At 44.8% G+C, this 18,664-nt stretch overlaps 1 pseudogene; it reads left to right on the forward strand.

Moving 5' to 3' along the window:
* Positions 1–14,485, forward strand: part of LOC134363728 (basic proline-rich protein-like) — a 143,611-nt pseudogene extending 129,126 nt beyond the window's left edge.
* Positions 14,486–18,664: the final 4,179 nt, after the last annotated feature.

An 18,664-nucleotide genomic window follows, 5' to 3' on the forward strand; every position in this document is an offset into this window, starting at 1 on the left:
CCTGCTCAAGCAATCCTCCGTTCTCTAGTCTCTGGTCCCAGAGAGAGCCGTTTCCCGGCCAACACACCAAAATGTAAGACTGGCCCGAAAGTGTAAATCTTACTTGTTGGGAAGGCTCATCTCGCAAAGACCAGGAGACAGAGATCATTGCAATCAAGCAAGAGGTTTTTTTTTTTATTCCAGCATGCTGAGGTCGTTCTGTCTTCAGGACAGAAGCAGCCCCGAGCTCTTAACACAAGCACTTTTTATTCAGTTTGGTAGGCAGACTTTGGCAACAGGATGAGTTGTACACAGCTTATTAGTCATCTGAGGTGACCTTTAATTTCGTTGGTGGCCTTCCGTGGGTTGGTACACACACGAGGAACTGGGGAATTGACCAATAGCCCATCCCTTTTGTGGTTAGGCCCTTCTTGGAACTGGGTGAACTTTGGGCTCTTTGGAAAGTCCCTTCCCCCTGGCAATGGAAAGTCCTTATCTTCTGGTAATGGAAAGTCTCAAGCACCTGGTAGCAGAAGGTCCTAAGTACCTGGTATTGTTTACCCAAAAAGGTTGGGGGTTATCTCTCCCTCTACAGAGGCCCATGACAGATGCAGCTGTCCCAGAATAGTAAGCCAAATAAACCTCTTTCCTTTATAAATTACCCAGTCTCAGGTAATTCTGTCATAGCAAAACAAAACAAACTAAAACAGAAAATTGGTACAGAGGAGTGGGGTGTTGCTAAGCGGATACCTGAAAACGTGGATGCAGCTTTGGAACTGGGTAATGGGCAAAGGTTGGAGGAGTTTGGAGGACTTAGAAGAAGAGAAAAAGACGAGGGAAAGTTTGGAATGTCTTAAGAGACTTATGTGGTGGTGAGCAGAATGCTGATAGAAATGTGGACAGTAAAGGTCATTCAGATGATGAGGTCTCAGATAGAAATGAGGAACTTATTGGGAATTGGACAGAAGATCACCCTTGCTACACCATAGCAAGGAACTTGGTTGCATTGTGTCCATGCCCTCGGACTTTGTGGAAGTGGGAACTTAAGAGTTGTGAACCAGAGCATTTGGCCAAAGAAATTTCTAAGCAGCAAAGCATTAAGAGCACTGCATGGCTACTTCTAACAGCCTACTCTGAGTTATGGCAGCAAAGGCATAACGTAAAGCCAGAATTTAAAAGGGAAGCAGAGCGTAAAGATTTGGAAACTTTGCAGCCTGGCCATGCAGTAAAGAAGCAGAGAGCCAGAGAACAATGCGAGGGTGAAGCAGATAAACTGGTGGCTAAAGACATTATCTTGGTGGTGAGGCAGCCAAATGCTAATAGCAGAGAAAAAGAGAGGAAGGCCATGCAGGAATGTGAGAAGTCTGAAAGGGTGCCCCAGCCATCGCAGGCCCTGAGGCTTAGAAGGACTGAGTTATTCCAGGGGACAAACCTGGGGCACAGCTGCCCTTGGGAACCTACTCCCTGCATCCCAGCTGGTTGGCTAGAGTGGCCCCAAGTGTAGTTCATGCAGCAGCCCTGGAGAGTAGAGGCCAGAAACCTCCGTGGCATCCACATTGTGTTAAGTCTGCAGGCCGGCAGGATGTGAGAGCAGTGGAGGCACGGCAGCCTCCACCCAGATTCCAATGGATGTATGGAAAAGCCTGGAAGCCCAGGCAGAGACTTGCCACAGGGGTGGAGCCACCACAGAGGTCATCTACTAGAGCAATGCCGAGCGGAAAAGTGGGTTGGAGCCCCCATAGAGAGACCTCACCAGGGAAATGTCTACTAGAGCCAAGGCAGCGGGGCTGCCGCCAGGACCCCAGAACTTCAAGACCATTGGTCACATGCAACACAGGCCTGGAAAAGCCACAGGCAACAGCGTGGCCCACTGGGCTGTGCCTGGCAGAGCTGTGGGAACAAGGCTGCCTGATGCTTTGGGGCCCCAGATGCCCAATTGTGCCCAGGATGCAGGACTTGGAGTCAAAGAACATTATTTTGAAGCTTTAAGACCTAATGCTTGCCCTGCTGGGTTTCGGACTTGCTTGGGACCTGTTTTTCCTTTCTTCTGGCCTATTTCTCCTTTTTGGAATGGGAATGTATACCCAATGCCTGTTCCACCATTGTATCTTGGCAGTAGATAAATTTGGTTTTGTTTTTTAGGTTCATAGCTGGAAGGACTTTTGCTTTTGGTCTCAGAAGAGACTTTGGACTTTTAAGTTGGTGCTGGAGCAAGCTAAGACTTTTGGGACTGTTGGGATGGAATGATTGTAATTTGTATGTGAGAGTGACATGAGTTTTGGGGGGCCAGGGGTGGAATGATGGCGGTTGGATGTGTTGTCCCATCCAGAACTCATGTGGAAATTTGATCTCCAATGTGGCAGTGTTGGAAACTGATTGAGTCATGGGGGCGGATCCCTCATGAATGGATTAATGCTCTCCCTGGGGGAGGGGGGATTAATGAGTGAGTTCTCGCTCTATTAGTTCCAGCGAGAGCTTGTTGCTTAAAAAGACCCTGGCACCTTCTCTCTCTCTCTCTCTCCTCTCTCCCTCCCTCCCTCCCTCCCTCTCTCTCTCTCTCTCTCTCTTTCTTCTCTCTCTCTCTTCCTCTCTCCATGTGATCTGCTTTTACCCGCCGGCTGCCTGCCACTTTCCACCATAAGTAGAAGCAGCCTGAGGCCCGTGCCAGATGCAGCTGTCCCAGAATCGTAAGCCAAATAAAAAACAGGAAAAGTGGGGGGAGCTGGGGTCCATTCGTGTGGAGGGGGGAGGTCAAAGGAAGTGGGACTGCGATTAATAGAGCAGTGCACATGCATGGAGTTCTCTCTCTCCTTTCCCTGCTCTCTGTAACAACCTTCCTCAAGGTTAGCAATGGGGGCGCCGATGAAGTGTAATTTCAGCAGAGAATGGGACACAGTCCCAAAGTGAATACCAGACACAATCATGAATGTTCATTTCCCCTCACTTGGACTTTCTCACCACGGGTGGGTCTGCTGGGCCCTGGCTTCCCCATGAACCAGGACTTCTCTCCTCAGTCTTGTCTCATTTCTGAATTGCACAGCACCCTTCCTCTGCCCCTCCTGGCTTGCTGTGTCTCACCTTCTCACCACAATAAAACTATAATGATAGGAAGAACAAAGCGTGCACAGCCCCAACACTGTGCTTGCGTGTTTCTAACCATCTTGCATCTGTTAGCTCACTGAATCCTCATAATTATCTTATGATGTAGGTCCTATTATTGTCCTGTTTTATGGTGGAGGTAACTCAGTAGTGCTTGATGTTTTAAAATGCAAGTTTTATTATTTATTATTATTATGTAACTATGGTGAGTCCACAGATCAGAGGGTAATTGTCATTAAAAGGATAGTTTGTTATTCACAGTTCCCAAGAGGAGAGGCACACCATGCCATGGGGTGGAGAGGTCAGGGAAAGAAGGTGAAAAGCCTTTATTGTGGTTTCCATGGCAAGAAATAGTCAAGCAGGCTTAGGATTATCTCGTTTGACTAATTTCAGTGGGCTCTGGGGCCTAAGGTCTGTCCCTAATTATCTGGTACCCGGCTCTGGGTGATTAGGTCAGGGGGACAGTGGTAGAGAAGGTGATGGGGGTGTGGGCTCTGGATGGGTTGGTTTATATAGTCATTCACCAGGAACTGGCTAGCCCCGGGAAGGGCAGTCTCTTCAGCACCAGCAAGCCCAAGACATCAAAACATCAGGACATAAAGACATGCTTAATACACTTGACAGGCCACAAAATGATTCATGAGAGCCCCATCCACCCGTGAAATCCAACTCTGTGCACAGCTCCCTACAAGACACCTTTCTGGAGGTTGGAGATAGTCAAATGAATGAGAGAAACAATTTCTCTGGAAGAGCTGCAGTCCAATGAAGAAGCAGATCTACGAATCCCCTTGTGTAATCTCATGCTGTCAACCTCAGATTGGAGATAAAGGCGAAGTGCTATTTAATGAAGGGAATAGAGACAGCAAGAAAATTGCAGAACTGAGAGGTAACAGGAGCTGGACGCGGGGATAAGTAAGAATTTTCTGGAAAGGTAAGCACTGCAGTTGTATTCAAACAGGAGATAAGAAAAAGGAGGAACAGAATAAAGAAAATCAAGGAAGTGACCCAGGCACACCACACTGGAGAAAAGTGCACGGGCCCAGGGGCCGGTGTGGTGAGAAAACCTGACTTGTCCATTGGGTAGTGGGGGGGAGGAGGAACTTAGATTGCAAAATTTAAGGGGACAGCAAAACAGTCAGTGATCAAGATAAGTATTTTAATAAAAGATTTTCAAAAAAATCAAATCAATGCAAAATATCCAAATCTTTAACAAAGAATTGAACTCCACACATGCATGATCCTTCACTCACCTCAGCTTGATCCCTTCCCCATGGGATTCCATCTTTATTTTTAAATAATGACATTTTGCTTATTATGGAATTTTTGCATTAATTTTGCTAGATGAATGAGAAAATGAATGACCAAATCCTCATCTGCATTTCCAGTTACCTACGGAAATCTCCCTGTAGAACCCTCAGAATCTTTCACATTGACCATGCCCAGATTCCATTTCATTACTCTCTTCCTTAACCTTGTGGATGTTGGAAGAGAATGGTCTTCTTTGGGTGGTAACGTTGCATAGGTTAGTGCAGTGGCCCATTAGGAACAGTAGCAGTAGCCAAGCATTTAATGGCTCAATTAAGGGAGATGCCACACTTAAATGTTACATATTGAGTGACTGTGGACAGATGGAATTAGCTTTCTCTGCATCATATATATCACCCCAGGTACAAAGAAATTCACTATCACTCTGCAGGTCATTGTGAGGCATAAAGGAACAAATATAGAATCTGAAAGATAAAAAAGGAGGAAAAGCCAGAGAGAAAAACTGGACTATTTCTATAGTCACACCTGGCTAAGGGTGTCACCAACTCTCTAATAAGAAGAGATCTGAGTTAAGAAAAATAAAACTGCAAAAGATATTGCATGCTGCTGCTGAACATATTATTAGGTTCAAGTTAACTTTGCATATTTTTTTTTTGGTGTTGTTAATTGATTCTCAACTAATCTTTTTATATTTTCATAAAGCCCTAAAAAATGGGAGCCCTTAAGTTGTGGGTGACTTAATTGACTAGTCTGACATTGAATAATGTCTTAAAATTTCTATAATATAGAGTATATTATAGAAATAATATATAATAATGTCTTGAAAATTCTAGTGTCTTTATTGGAAGAACCAGATAATAAACTCATGCCACCTAAAGAGGTCCTGAGCAAGGTTTATCAGGGAGGGGGTGTGTGGCACCATGCCAATGGTCTTGGCTATTTTTGAGCTCCTACTATATGTAAAGCCATGTGCAGAGCAGGAGGATGGGAAAAAGGACAAAGTTCAGTCACTGTCTTCAATGAAGTCATTGTCTGGTAGGTGAGGTAGACACGTAGACCAGCATCAGCTCAGTGAGGTCAAGGTCATGAAGTTTTCTCCAAAGGATAGGGGAACCCTTAAAGAAGGCATGATGAAATCTACTTCAGGTGAGGATTTGGGGATGATGGTGGTTCAGAAAATCTATATAGACTTGGTGCCATTTGAATGAAGTCTAGGAGGAATGTTGGTCATACAACAGAATAGCCCAGCAGGGGCTACTTGGGACCTTTTGAAGGTGAGTGACCCTCTCATCTTAGTAGTTTACCAGGCTGAAAAGTCCACAGAGCCAATCTAGGGGAAGAAAACCCCAAAGTGAAGAAGGCGCACCTTTGGAAAGTTAAGTTTTTCTTTGGAGTGAATAAGGAGATGGTTGTTGATGAGGTTTAGGAGCAGGTTTATGCTGGTTCCTATGGGGTCTTGTATGTCTCCTTAAAGGCCATTAGTCATAAGAGCAACACAAAGAGATGTGCATTCTGCTAACCACATGGAGGATGGAGTGGAGCAAGACAGGGAGGAAGAAGCTCTCATTGCCTTGGGGTCAGAGAGCTTGAGGTCCCCTGACTTGCGGTTCTGATTTATTAGGGCCCTTACTCTAGCAGGTGAGATTGACAAGACCCTTCTCTGCCCCAGCCTCTCAGAAGATGTTGGTGTCAGCCTCTCTTTCAGGGTGCTGTTCGTCCGATCATTCTCCAGCCACATTTGTAATGTGTGCCTGGCTCAGGGCCAGGAACATCAGCATAGATTCTCCCAGGTAATTTATATGACTACGCTGACAGCTGGCATCATGACTTCATGTTGAGAAAAGGAAACTGAGGCTCGGAGGTCACATGTAGGAAATGAACAGCTATGGCACAAATCAGATCTCTTGACTTTGTAGTTTTGTGCTTTTTGCAAAGACATACATTACCTGATAGTTCTCTCCTTCCTTTCTTCCTCCGTTCCTTCTTTTGATGTTTTGTATTCATTCATCTATCCACACATCCATTGTGAAACATGCGCCTCCACCTCAGTGCCCCGGGGTTAACAGCCACCTGATGGAATGCTCTAACACCTGAGGTGAGTCTAGCAAATATTTCTGAGAAGCTTCTATGTGCCCGGAATCTTACAAACCCTGGGGAATCCTATGATGTTAAGATATGGTTCCTGCCCCCAAATCTCTGTCTAATGCAAGAAACAGATGTACAAACCAGAAATTACGGTCCAACAAGTGATAGAAACGACCTGTGCACGTACCCTGTCAGAACCTCATTTCCTCTCACTGTAAAATAGTTTTTTATTTCTATGTTTATTTCCAGGTCAGACTTTCCTGTGCACCATGTTTACAAAATGAAAAGTTGGAACAAGCTGTACTGGGTCTGCTAGTCTGTGTTAGTGCTCAGATGAAGTGTGCATGTTCTCCATTGCCTGCCTTCCAGATTCCTTATTAAGTGGAAAAACTGTGAAAAGTTTATATTTTAAGGTTTAATGCCCTGTTAAATAATAATAGAGTTCACACAGAAAATTTCATCTGAAATTATGGAGTTCTCTAGATGAATGTACCAAAGGACGCTTCCCAGATGTGCTTAGCGTCTTACAAGATTAAATAATAAATAATTTCAAGAGAGGTGATAAATATTTATATGAAGTAGTAAAAGTTTGATTCACTCATGAAAGAGTTTGAGGAAGAGAACTTTAAAAAATATCGACATATACACAGGAAAAAAAATTAAGGAAATCAAATGAAATGTTAACCGTGGTTGTTTCTAGGAGTGGGAATTAAATGTGATATTTATTTTCTTCTCCATATTCTTATGTGCCTTCCCAAAATTCTGCAACAAGCATGTATTGCTTATATTTTAGAAAATAAATATTTCTTAAAAAAATTCTTGATGACTTGAAGATTGAATTCAGTTGGTAGACTCTCATCTGCTCTGAGCCTTCTTTGAAAGGATTTGGAATCACATAGTGTAAAGCTCTTTTGTTCATAAAATGAGAATTAAATAGGTTTGGAATAACTTTATGAATAGGCCTCTTAAGCAGACAGAGATGTCTTTACCTGTGCAAAGTGAGCTGAGGGCATGAAATACCTGCCTTCCATATAGGAACCTGCCACAGGACCAAAAAGTTCGCCAGCAACCGTAAGACTTCACGGGGCGCTTTGCAAGTACATGTACTTTAACAAAGAATTGAGTCAGAAGTGAGTCGATGCTTGTTATCACAGGTAATGATACTGCTACTAACAACAATGACAAATGCTTGCTTTTGCTTAATGCTTGCTCCATGCCAAGCTCTGTTCCACATTCTTCATATGTTAATTAATTTATTAATGATGATTAGGTGAGTGAGCCAAGATTCAGAAAAATGTGGGTCCCATCTTTCCAATTCTCTGGGCACAGTTCTTTAATCTGTAAAAAGAGCATGATGCTGTCTTTTGTGTTGAGTTTATCAGAGGCGTGATGTGAAAGGGGAAGTGAGATTATGTGGGTGAATCACACTCTATCACTACCTTGTTCATTCATTCAACAAACATTACCATATATTTAGCTAACTCCAATTTTAAAGAGACAAAGAGAAAAAGACAGAGAGAGAGAGACAGGTAATGTCCTCTGCCAGGTGCTCTCTCTTTGGGGAGCTGCAGCTCCCCTTTCCATGGTGATCCTAAGAATTTCCAGCCAGGGGGATGTGTCCCAAATCAGGCCACAGTCTTTGGGGAAGACCCTTAGGCAAGGAGCCTCTTCATTTGGGATTGTATTAGTCCGTTTCTGTTGCTTATAGCACAATACATGGAACTGGGTGATTTTTAAAGAAAACAAGATTTATCGCTTACAGTTTTGGAAGCTAGGAAGTCTAAAGTCAAGGAAACATGTCTCATGGAGGTCTTCCTTGGCAGGAAGGGGGATCTCACATGGCAGAAGATGGGACGAAGCAGAGAGAGAGAGAGAGTTCCTCATGCAGTCTTCTTTTTAAAGCCCTCAGAATCACACCTCTGACCACCATTATTAATCCATTCACTAGGCATGGTCCTACAATCTAATCACCTCTTCAAGATTTCACCTTTCAATTACCATAATAGGATTTTCCATCCTCAACAGTTACAGTGGGAATTAGGCTTCTAATACACAAACTTTGGGGGACACAATTCAATCATTCCACAGCAGGGATCATAGATGTGTGCATGTGATGCCTCTTGTAAAGCTCATTTCTGCAATGGAGGCAAAGTAACGTAGGCAGATCCGAGAGAGGGGAAAAAAATGCACAGGGTACTGATGATGTGGGGTCAGCTGGTCTTGAAGCTTCTCTACCTTGGGAGGCCTCAGTTCCATGAGTCCATACATTTTGTTTTCGGCATCTCACAATTGTAACTAAAAAGCCTATTTTATCACTTAAGATGAAAGCTGGAAGGACAGGCATCAAAATACTAGCACAGAGACAAGTTTATATTTATTTTCATGCTCCTTTTTTTCCTGTAGTTTTAGAAGTGTTTTATAAAGATTGCTTTTTACTTTTATGATAAGAAAAAAATGCAAATGTTTTTAAATGTTATACTGTGGTGTGACACCTACCTTGGACATATGCCATTCCTCAGTAGCGCTGGGATTGTAGGACAAGAATTTAAGACTCTCCCACCTCCAGCTGGGTGCTGTCCCAAGCTGTAGAATTCCGATATGGCACTACTATCAACTGAAGTTTGTGCCCCACCCCCTCCAATTCATATGTTGAAACCTAATTCCCAAGGTGATGGTATTTGGAGGTGAGGAATTTGGTAGGTGATTAAGTCATGAGGATGAAGCCCTCATAAATGAGATTAGTGCCCTATTAATAGAGGCCCCAGACAGATCCTGGTCCCTCCCACCAGGTAAGGTCACAGTAAGAAGACAGCCTTCAACGCACCCAGGAGCAGCCCTCGCCAGACACTGCTGGTGCCTCAATCTTGGACTTCCCATTCTCCAAAACTGTGAGAAATAAATTTCTGTTTTTTTATAAGCCACCTAGTCTATGGTGTTTTTATTTTAGTGGCCCAAACAGACGAAAACGGGTGCTATCTCCCTCCTGATCCAATTTAGAAATTTGAGCTCTAGCAGTTCCATTCTCAGCCCTCACCTGACTTGCCTCAAATGCCCAGGGCACTAGGAGGGATGGAGCCCGAGTCCCTGCAGGCATCACTGAGAGCTAGTGTTGGCCCTCAGCTGCCTATCACTGGGCTTCTTATGTTGGGACATACATACAACCCATTTGTTTTCACCTCTGTGGTCAGATCTCTGTTACAGACAGCAGGTCCTCTATCTAACTGACACTGTGTGGATGAACGGGTGGGAGTAGATCGAGGGAAAGGAGAGGGCATCAGTATTGAATTTAGCCCCATTTAGCCTCAGGCCAAGGGTTGATATGTCTCTGGACCTACAGAGGCTCAGGGAAGGAGATGTCTTGCCAAAAAGCATGCATTTAAGCACTGGCAAAATCAATACGCATTCTTCACACGGTTCCACAATGTTTCTCTTATAAATGTTGCAATGTGCTGAGCATACAGAAGGTATGCTTCATTGCTGGTTAAATAATAATAGCAGAAACAAAATAAGTGTTCCTTGATTGGGAATTCACCTTTCTTTTTCTCCAGGTGGCCTCAATGTAATCTAATACATCCCAAGCGAGATGCTTTATACAAATGCACTGTTAATTCCCTTTCTCCCCTGTCTATCTTACACATCCCAAGACACTTTATATAAATGCACCATTAATTCCCTTTCTCCCCTGTCTAGCCCTCAATGTGCCTGGACATCACTAGTGTTATTGATTCTTGGCTCAGGGCAAATGTAGATGGGATGTGTCACACTCTAAGGAAATGCTGTTTGAGGAAACAGATCAATAAGTCTGATTATTCACATTACAAAGGAATCCAGGCTAGTGCACTGGAATAATTGCAGGAAATGTATGACTACAGAGAGGTGATGTGTCTTGGTGGAAAAAAACCCCAGGCTACTGAGGCAGCTCTGTCCCTTACTATCTGGGTGATCTTTTTATGCTTTTCATATAATAATAATGGAAATAGTGGTATTAGTCACAGGGATAGTAATAGTAACAGTGACAATGACGATAATAATGTTAATTTAACCTGATGGGGTTGTTATTTTGTGAACTACTTAAAATGAGTAAAAAACCACTGCTAGACCTTTCTTGTTAAGGAAATAAAAATTAGCTGTTATTATAATGATGGGAAGCTCTCAAACAAGATGAAAAAGAAAGAGCTTTGAAGAACAACTAAATGCGATGTGGGAAGCTTTGCAGCTGGAGCGTGAGCGGCACAATACTAAGTAAAAACATTAAACTTTAGAAAATTTTCCTCCTTGTAAAGCCAGACCCAGGCCCTGTTCTCCGTCACCCCCGTGAACACCACCCCTCCTTTTGGACACTACCTTTGAATCATCCTGTTATAGTCTAGGGAGGGTCTTTTGTCTAAGGATGCGTAGAGAATTCTCACTTTCAAAAGGTCTGGAGGGACAAAGAGGGTATATACTTTGTTATCAATATTGAATGTGCCGAGGGAGGATCTTTTTCGAATAGGCTCCTCTCCTCTCATCCCTGAATCAGGAGGCCACTGCTAATAACGAAACCTTGACTGTCATCATCATGAGGACAGAAACCATGCCTGCATTCTCAACACAGTGTCTGGCATATAGTAGATGCTCAATAAATATTTATGAAAGGAGGACACAAAGGAAGGAAGGAAGGAAGGAAGAAATGGAGGAAGGAAAGAAGGAAGGGAGGTAGAGGGGGGGACGTAAGGAGGGGAAGAGGAAAGCAGTAGAGAGAGGACCCTCAGGTTGTTGGGATAGGTTTAGAGGCAGTATTGACTATTGTACTGTGAACTTGAACTGGAGCAGAGACTGGGATTCTGTTCCCGACTCCAAGTCACCTCCCTTCTCAGAATGCTGCCACTTTGGAATTGGCTCTGGGCCACAAAAAGAACCAAAATACATGTGACAAGTCACCTCACTTTCCATTCCAGATACAGATACGATCTCACAATGTGATCATTACTGTGGTAGCAAGGTTTGCTCTTAAGCGTCCTTTGAGGCTGACAAAAGTTGACATGGAAATGAAGCCATTTTGTCAAGCAAAGTTCAGATGCTGCCCATAGGCTTCCCAACCCACCTGTAGCCTTCTGTGGGGAAAGTCAATGACAAGGCTTTGACCAAAGGTATTCCGGTTTAGAGATGTGGAAAGGGAACAAGAGTGAGACGTGCATGTGCAGTCCCTCAGGCCGACCCCTTTGGGGAGGCGGGGCTGGAGACCCTCCCTAAGCCCGAGGGTCTGAGTGTAGAGTGGGAATGAAGCCCGGGTCTCATTGAGATGGCTCTGCTTCCATCCCAGGTGCAGCCAGAGAGCAGCTGTGTCTATGTGGCATGTCTGGCCAAAGCAGAACAGGAGACAGTCCCTGAATGTCTGGCGGTCCTGCTATGTAATGGGAAGGTGAGAAGATAAGATCAGCAGACCTGGAATTGTCCTGTCGGGCATCAGTTGAGGGCATGGCTCTCAGCAGATGCCCAGGAGAAAGGAGGAAGAAGGACTTGGCTGAAAACCAGGTAGAATAAGACTCATCTGCCACAGGGGGCCATAAAAAAACCTAGAGAGCTCGAAGTTGGGATACAGATGTAACCTCCCCACCACTGCCTAGATGTCATTGTATAAACCCATAGAGCTTAGCATCTGCTCTAAGAAAAGTGGAATCGGGAGTAATGGTACACTGGTAAACCAGCTCTCAAAAAAAAAAAAAAAAAAATATATATATATATATATATATATATATATATATATATAATTTGCCTATTTCCATGTTGTCATTGTCAATTCCAGCTTGCATAATTCCTGAAAATCTAACACTCAGCTTTTCCAGGCCACACGAGCCGGCTGGAGCACAACACAGAGTGGGAGGGAGTTCCTGAGTGTAAATGAGCTTCAGATCCAACGTGGCTGAGAGATTCCAAAATTTACTAAATTTTCTGCACCAGGGCCTATAGGAGTGAAAAGAAGAGAAATACAACAGTAAAAAAAAAAAAATAATAATAATAAAAGAAATCACATGCTGTTGAAGGTGAAATCCCCAAGATAGGAAAGTCCAGAGCAGCTCCAAGATAAAATCTCGTTGGGGCTAACGCTGTATTAAAGATGATTGGAACCATGAGCACTTAGAACAGTGGGAAAAGAAGAGACAGGCTGTGTCCGGAAATGACTGCTGTCAGGAGGCAGCTCCCCCTGGGTCTCTTGTGTTTCTGCACAGCTCACAAGCACACACGCCGGCTGCCCTTTGCTCTGGACTATTTTTTAGAGAATATCTGTGTAGAAAACAGCCTTGGAGAGAGATAGTGTCTCTCTTCAGAGTAAAGGCCAGGCAGGTTTAGCAACTACCATAGAAGATTCACGTTCCCTAACTTCGGGGTCGCTGCTCCACTGGAGCATAACCCACTGGGGTGCAGGTGTCACCTGACCTTTCTCACTTCACCCCTTACGAATCGTGACTTATGGAATTGGTACAAAAATGATGTTATCCAGGATGCAATCTAGGAGCTGCATGTCTTCTGCAGCATCAAGCAAACTGTGCCAGGCTGACTTACTTGGTAGCCTGCAAGTAAGGTACTGCCTGAGATCCTCACAGCTCTTGCCAACTACAAATCCAGTTTATAAATAAGTGCCATGTGTCAGATTATACAATAGGCTCTGTAAGAGTTTAGAACACAGCTGACTGCAAGTCAGAAGAGTTGCAACAAGAACTTTCCTGGAGCTTAATGGCAGTACCCAGTCTTACGGGTAAGAAAACTGAGCATCGGAGAAACAAAGGTCTTGCATGAAGTTTTGCGGGTAGGAATGGCAGAGCCAGGTCTGACCGAAGTCCTTCTCACTTTAGAAACCGTAGGGTGTGTGCCTCAAACTGGAAATACTCCTAGCTACATGCACCTTTAGGGACGTGGACATTAGACTCTGGAACAGCCCTGCCTTTCCCAGCCATAGAGAGGTCGGGGGATGTGGTAAAACCTGCATGGGCTTTGGGTTGTTCAGACCTAGGATGCAGTCCTAGCCCAGCCCGCAAACAGCTCAGTGACCCTGAGCAATCCTTTTGACTTTTCAGAGCCTCCTCTCTCTCATTTGTGAACTGGGATGAAAACAGTGTTCACCTCACAAAGTGGTCAAGAGCTTAACTCAGATAAAGTGAGTCGCCTTCCCAGCAAGTTGTCGGCAAAGAGCTAAAACTGACAGTAACTGCTCATCTGATAAAGCACTCTTTCTACGTTAGCAATCTGAATCATGCAATAGAATGCTGGAGAACCAGATCCAGGGCACTGGACATCACCTGTTCTGTTAGCAGATGAGAGAACAGAAGTTCACGGAGGGTGCGGGACTCTCTGAAGTTCACACTGCTTCTTAGTGCCTGACTGTGGACAGGACTTTATCTTCTAGCTCGGTCAGTCCCTGCTTCTTCCACTCCTCTCTGCTACTATGCCTAATGTCCCCGCCTGCCTCTGCAGCCCCTTCCCATATCTTCTGAAAGGACCCAGCCACCTCTTGCAGGAATTCATTGTTTCTCTACTTACTGCCTTTGTTTCCCACCTGAGTTCAAGCTCCATGGGGCCCAGGAACACACCTGCTGATATCTGCTGCATCCCAGCACCCAGCACAGCGTGGAGGCCTGCTGCATTTTTGTGTAAAAGATATCAATGAGCGCACACATGCATGCATAAATGAGAAGCTCTTTGGGGCGTACTGCAGGCCTGCAGGAGAAGTAAGATTAAGGAGAGAGGAGAATCAGGAAGTAAGGAAGGGCAGATGGAAAAGAGAGAAAGAGTCAGAAGCTTCCCTGGGACTGGGGTGGCCTGGCTGTGGGGGCCGCTGGTGGTGCTGAAGAGACTTCAGTCCCCAGGAGTGGCCCTCCCAAGCAGACGGTGCTGTCTTTATCATCCCTTTGCTGCCCTGCTGAGAAAGCTTCTCACATTTATCCAACATGGTGAGTGATGCTTGCAGGCCAGAGCCCCGCAGCTGGTGAAGGAGATGGAGAAGCGGACCGACCCAGACGGAGGGAAGCAGCCAGACGAAGGGAAGCCGAGGGTGGTCTCCACATTAGTGGGCACCTGAGGCACTGGTGCAGAAGGTCAGGGAAGCTTCTCAGAAGAGGGAGCAACTGAGCTGAGTCTTAAGGCACATCAGAGTCCCCTTTATACAGAAGTGAGCCAGACGCAGGCCCGCTCAGGCCCAGAACCAGCCGGCACAATGCTGACAGCTGTGATCCTTCTGCTCTGCCCATCTGGTCCAGCCAAGGCCATGTCCACTTTGCATCAGTCCCATGGGAGGCCCTGATTTCCTGGCAGATGCTGGTGCTTAGAGTGAGCATCTCAGGGTGCCAGGAGCCCGAGCTGTAGACCTGGACAGACCCGCATTCAAATCTACGCAGCACCAGCACTGACTATGTACAGCTGCACACTACTTCACCTATGTGAATTCTGGTGCTTTTCTTTGCTACATGGCTAAAAATAGAAGTATTTACAAGTTTTTCATAGAAATGAGCCAATCCATGGAAGTCACTATTGTTGCTGCTGTTATTATTTTGGTTTTATTCTGATTTTATACTTTTTGCGTTAATGTCTCAGGCAAGGATTGGCGACCTCTCTTCCATAGCCTGTGTGTGCTGTCCCCACCCGGCATGATTTGCAGCCTTTTGCTTCACAGTTTGCAAAGTGGAGACTGAGCAGATGAGTCCCTGTCCCTGCGAGGCCTCAGCAAAGCCGTCTTATACTTGCCAGCTTCATGCCAGCTTCATGCCAGCTTCCTGCGGGACTGTGTGTTGGTCCCCAGGTAACACTAAGGCCCCAGCATCGTGACTCAACAGCAGCTGGTAATCATCAGTGGGAAAGGATGTCTCAGGAAGCTGAAGGCAGGAAGCTGAAGGCAGGACCAGGCCTGGCCTGTCAGCTTGCTTATTTACCTGGCAAATTGCATTTTCTACTTCATTAGCCACCCCAGTGCACCCAGAAGCTTCCGCTGGGCACAGACTCTGACCAGGGCTTGGAGTGCCTGTGGTCTGGGGCTGGAGGGGAATGGGCTGGGGGAGCAGGGAGTCTGGAGGACATTGCCAACTCAAGGGCATCTGCAGCAAGAGAACTGGCCCTGGGAACCAGGGCAAGGGATGCTGAAACCCCAAGGGCTTTTCCCACACATAGTGCCACCCACTTGTGAATCTGGGCACATTTCTTTTCTTCTCTGAGACACAAAACTTGTGTCTAGAAAACATAACTTCCTCCGAGGTTGCTGTGAAGTGCATGCTCATGAATGATGCCTGTGAGAGCAGTTCTGTAAACGCGAAAGTCAACTGCAATGGGGGTGGGTGGTACAGGAGAATTGCTACAGTTTGAGTGCTTTTATCACCTCCAAAATTTATGTTGAAACTTAGTTCCCAGGGCAACAGTTTTGGGAAGTGTGGCCTTTGGGAGATGACTGAGTCATGATGGCCCTGCCCCCATTGGTGGGACTGGGCTTGATGGAGGAGTTGGGCCCTTTTGTCTTTCCACCTTCTGCCACGTGAGGTCATAGCGTCCCTCCCCTTTGAAGAATGTGGAATTCAAGGCTCCATGTTGGAAGCTGAGACTGGGTCCTCACCAGACAACGAAAGTGGCCAGCACTTTGACCTTAAACTTCCCAGCCACTAACCCTATGAGAAATTTCTGTTCTTTATGAATTACCCAGTCTGTGGTATTCTGTCACAGCAGCATAAATGGATTAAGACAGAAATGAAGCTCCTTTTGTCCCAGCATGGCCACCTGAATCCATCTTGAGGAAGATAACTGCAATAAAATTCTCTGTGCCTCAGTTTATCCATCTGCAAAATGGGAGCAATAATACCTACTCCCCAAAGTGCTGTGAGGATCAAATGGGATAGTGTACATAGTTCTTCCAGCACACTCTCTGGCACCTAAAAGATGTTCAGTTCTCTGAGCCTCAGATTTCCTCATTCGTCAAATGCTGAGGCTGAATTATAAAGTTAGAAGTGTAAAGAAAGTCATCTTTTCTTACACCAGATTTTATCAAGTTGGCGAAGTCTATAGCAGCTCCAACCTTAGACTTCTCCAAGGTTGCCTTGGTTCTGATTTATAATGGTACTGGGATGATGTGAATGACAGCTAACACTTCTGGAGCACTTTCTAGAATCAGGCCTCATGTGCACAGTGTACCCCCTTACTTATTCCTCATGGAGGTGTGATGGGTTATGTTTTTGATCATCCCATTTTATGGATGGGGTAAGTGAAATGCAGAGAGATGCAGTGTCTTGTCCACATTCACATCTGTAGGAAGTGACAAAGTTGAGATCCTGTCTTCAGATTCCAGGCATTCAGGTGCCACCGTAAATTGTCCTCAGAAGTTGGACTGGAACCATGGTCCCCCAGTCCTTCCACAGAGAGCTGTTATAAATCAAAGGGCCCTGAGGGCTTATTTAGTCCTTCAGTCTGCAAGCTGAGTGCTAACTCCTTTAGGCTACACAGAGACCCTTGGGGGCACAGATGGCATAAAGGAAGCACCCCACCTTTTCAACATCTGTAAATGCTCTTCCAAGAGCGACCATCTGAGGACATGTCAGAGCTCTGTCAGCCTCCCTCTCCCTCCTTGCCTTTGCAGTACTTCTGTTTTCACTTCTTAAAAGAAAGCCATCGAACAAAAAGAATTCCGTGAGTGCCAAGCCAAGGAGCTTCTGTGAGAAATATTGGAGGTAGTGGTAGCTTATTTCATCAGCCATCAAGCACATGCAAGGGCAAGTCTTAGTTCTATTCCTCGTTCTCTTTCTCATTTTATTTATTTATCTTCTATCTATCTGTCTATCCATCCATCCATCTGTCATATTCTCTCTACCCATCCTTCTATCCACCCATCCCTCCATCCCTCCATCCTTCCATCCGTCCATCCACATATCCAAGCATTCATCTCTCTTAAAATGTGATTTCAGAAATGAGAAGGTCAACAGAGCTTGTGGATTAACACATCTACTTAAAGTTTAAAATAAAGTCAGACTTTCCTGGCAGAGAGTGAATTGGATTTGCATGGTGGGTTTGAAAACAAGAACTGGCATTGCCAATTAGGCTACATAGCAAATATTTTCCATAAATTAAATGAGCTAAATCTGAACTCCGCAGCTTTGACAAAGCAGAGTTTAAGGACTCATGCAGTCCTCCAGAACTGCACTGTCCAATATGTGGCCACCAGCACACGTGGCTAGTACAAATTAAATTATATTGCAAGTATAAAATACACACAGGATTTCAAAGCCTAAGTATAAAAAATATGAAGTATCTCATTAATATTTCGTATTTTGATTATATGTTGAAATGATAATATTTTGAGTATATTGAGTTAAGTAAAATATATTATTAAAATTAATTTTACCTTTCCTCTTTTACTGTTTAAGTTGTGGCTACTAGAAAATCTTAAATTGCATATGATTTTCTCACGATATTTCTTTTATATTTGTTTTAAAGATGACCGGTAAGGGGATTTTAACCCTTGACTCGGTATTGTCAGCACCAGGCTCTCCCAAGCGAGCCAACCGGCCATCCCTATATAGGAATCTGAACCCATGGCCTTGGTGTTATCAGACCACACTCTCCCAAGTGAGCCACGGGCTGGCCCTATGATATTTCTATTGAATAGTCCTCCTTCAGAAAATATATCCCTTGGAATCATCTACATTAAAAAATTTTTAGATGTCTATTTAAAGTGTCATAGCGGTACATGGTTTTTGCAATTCTCTTAGAATGTACACAAGCAAAGACTCGATTCAGATTTTCTATAAGTGGGGAAATTTTGACCTTGAGAAAGAGCACAACCTGCCCAGTTTCACGCCTTTGTGAGAACTCTATAATGGGCATGGGGGTCTCACTTGCAGCCTATTGAGTCTTGACAGGTGCAGGGATATTGATTTTCATAAAAATTCCATAAACGTTAAAAGAAGGTGTTGGCTTGGAGGGCACGTCATTTGGTTGTGCTCTGAGACCTTCTAGCATTTGCCAACTATTGAGAAGCTGTCTGTCATTTGGCCATGCCCCTCCCACTCTCCCACCCTGGGTCAGAGAGTGTGGGGTTTAGGGGAAGAGAGATGGCTCAGAGGCACGAGGGTCAGGTCTGGCTCCATTTCTGATTGCTAAGTTGCTGAGTGGCCTTGAGAAGTCACTTCCCCTATGAGTCACAGTTACATGGTCTGTAAAGGGATAACATTAAACCTCACTGACTCGAGACCCCTACTGCGATCTAAATGCTTGTATTCCTCTAAAA

This window comes from Cynocephalus volans, chromosome 15 (genome assembly GCF_027409185.1).
Source record: "Cynocephalus volans isolate mCynVol1 chromosome 15, mCynVol1.pri, whole genome shotgun sequence".
Classification (NCBI taxonomy): domain Eukaryota; kingdom Metazoa; phylum Chordata; class Mammalia; order Dermoptera; family Cynocephalidae; genus Cynocephalus; species Cynocephalus volans.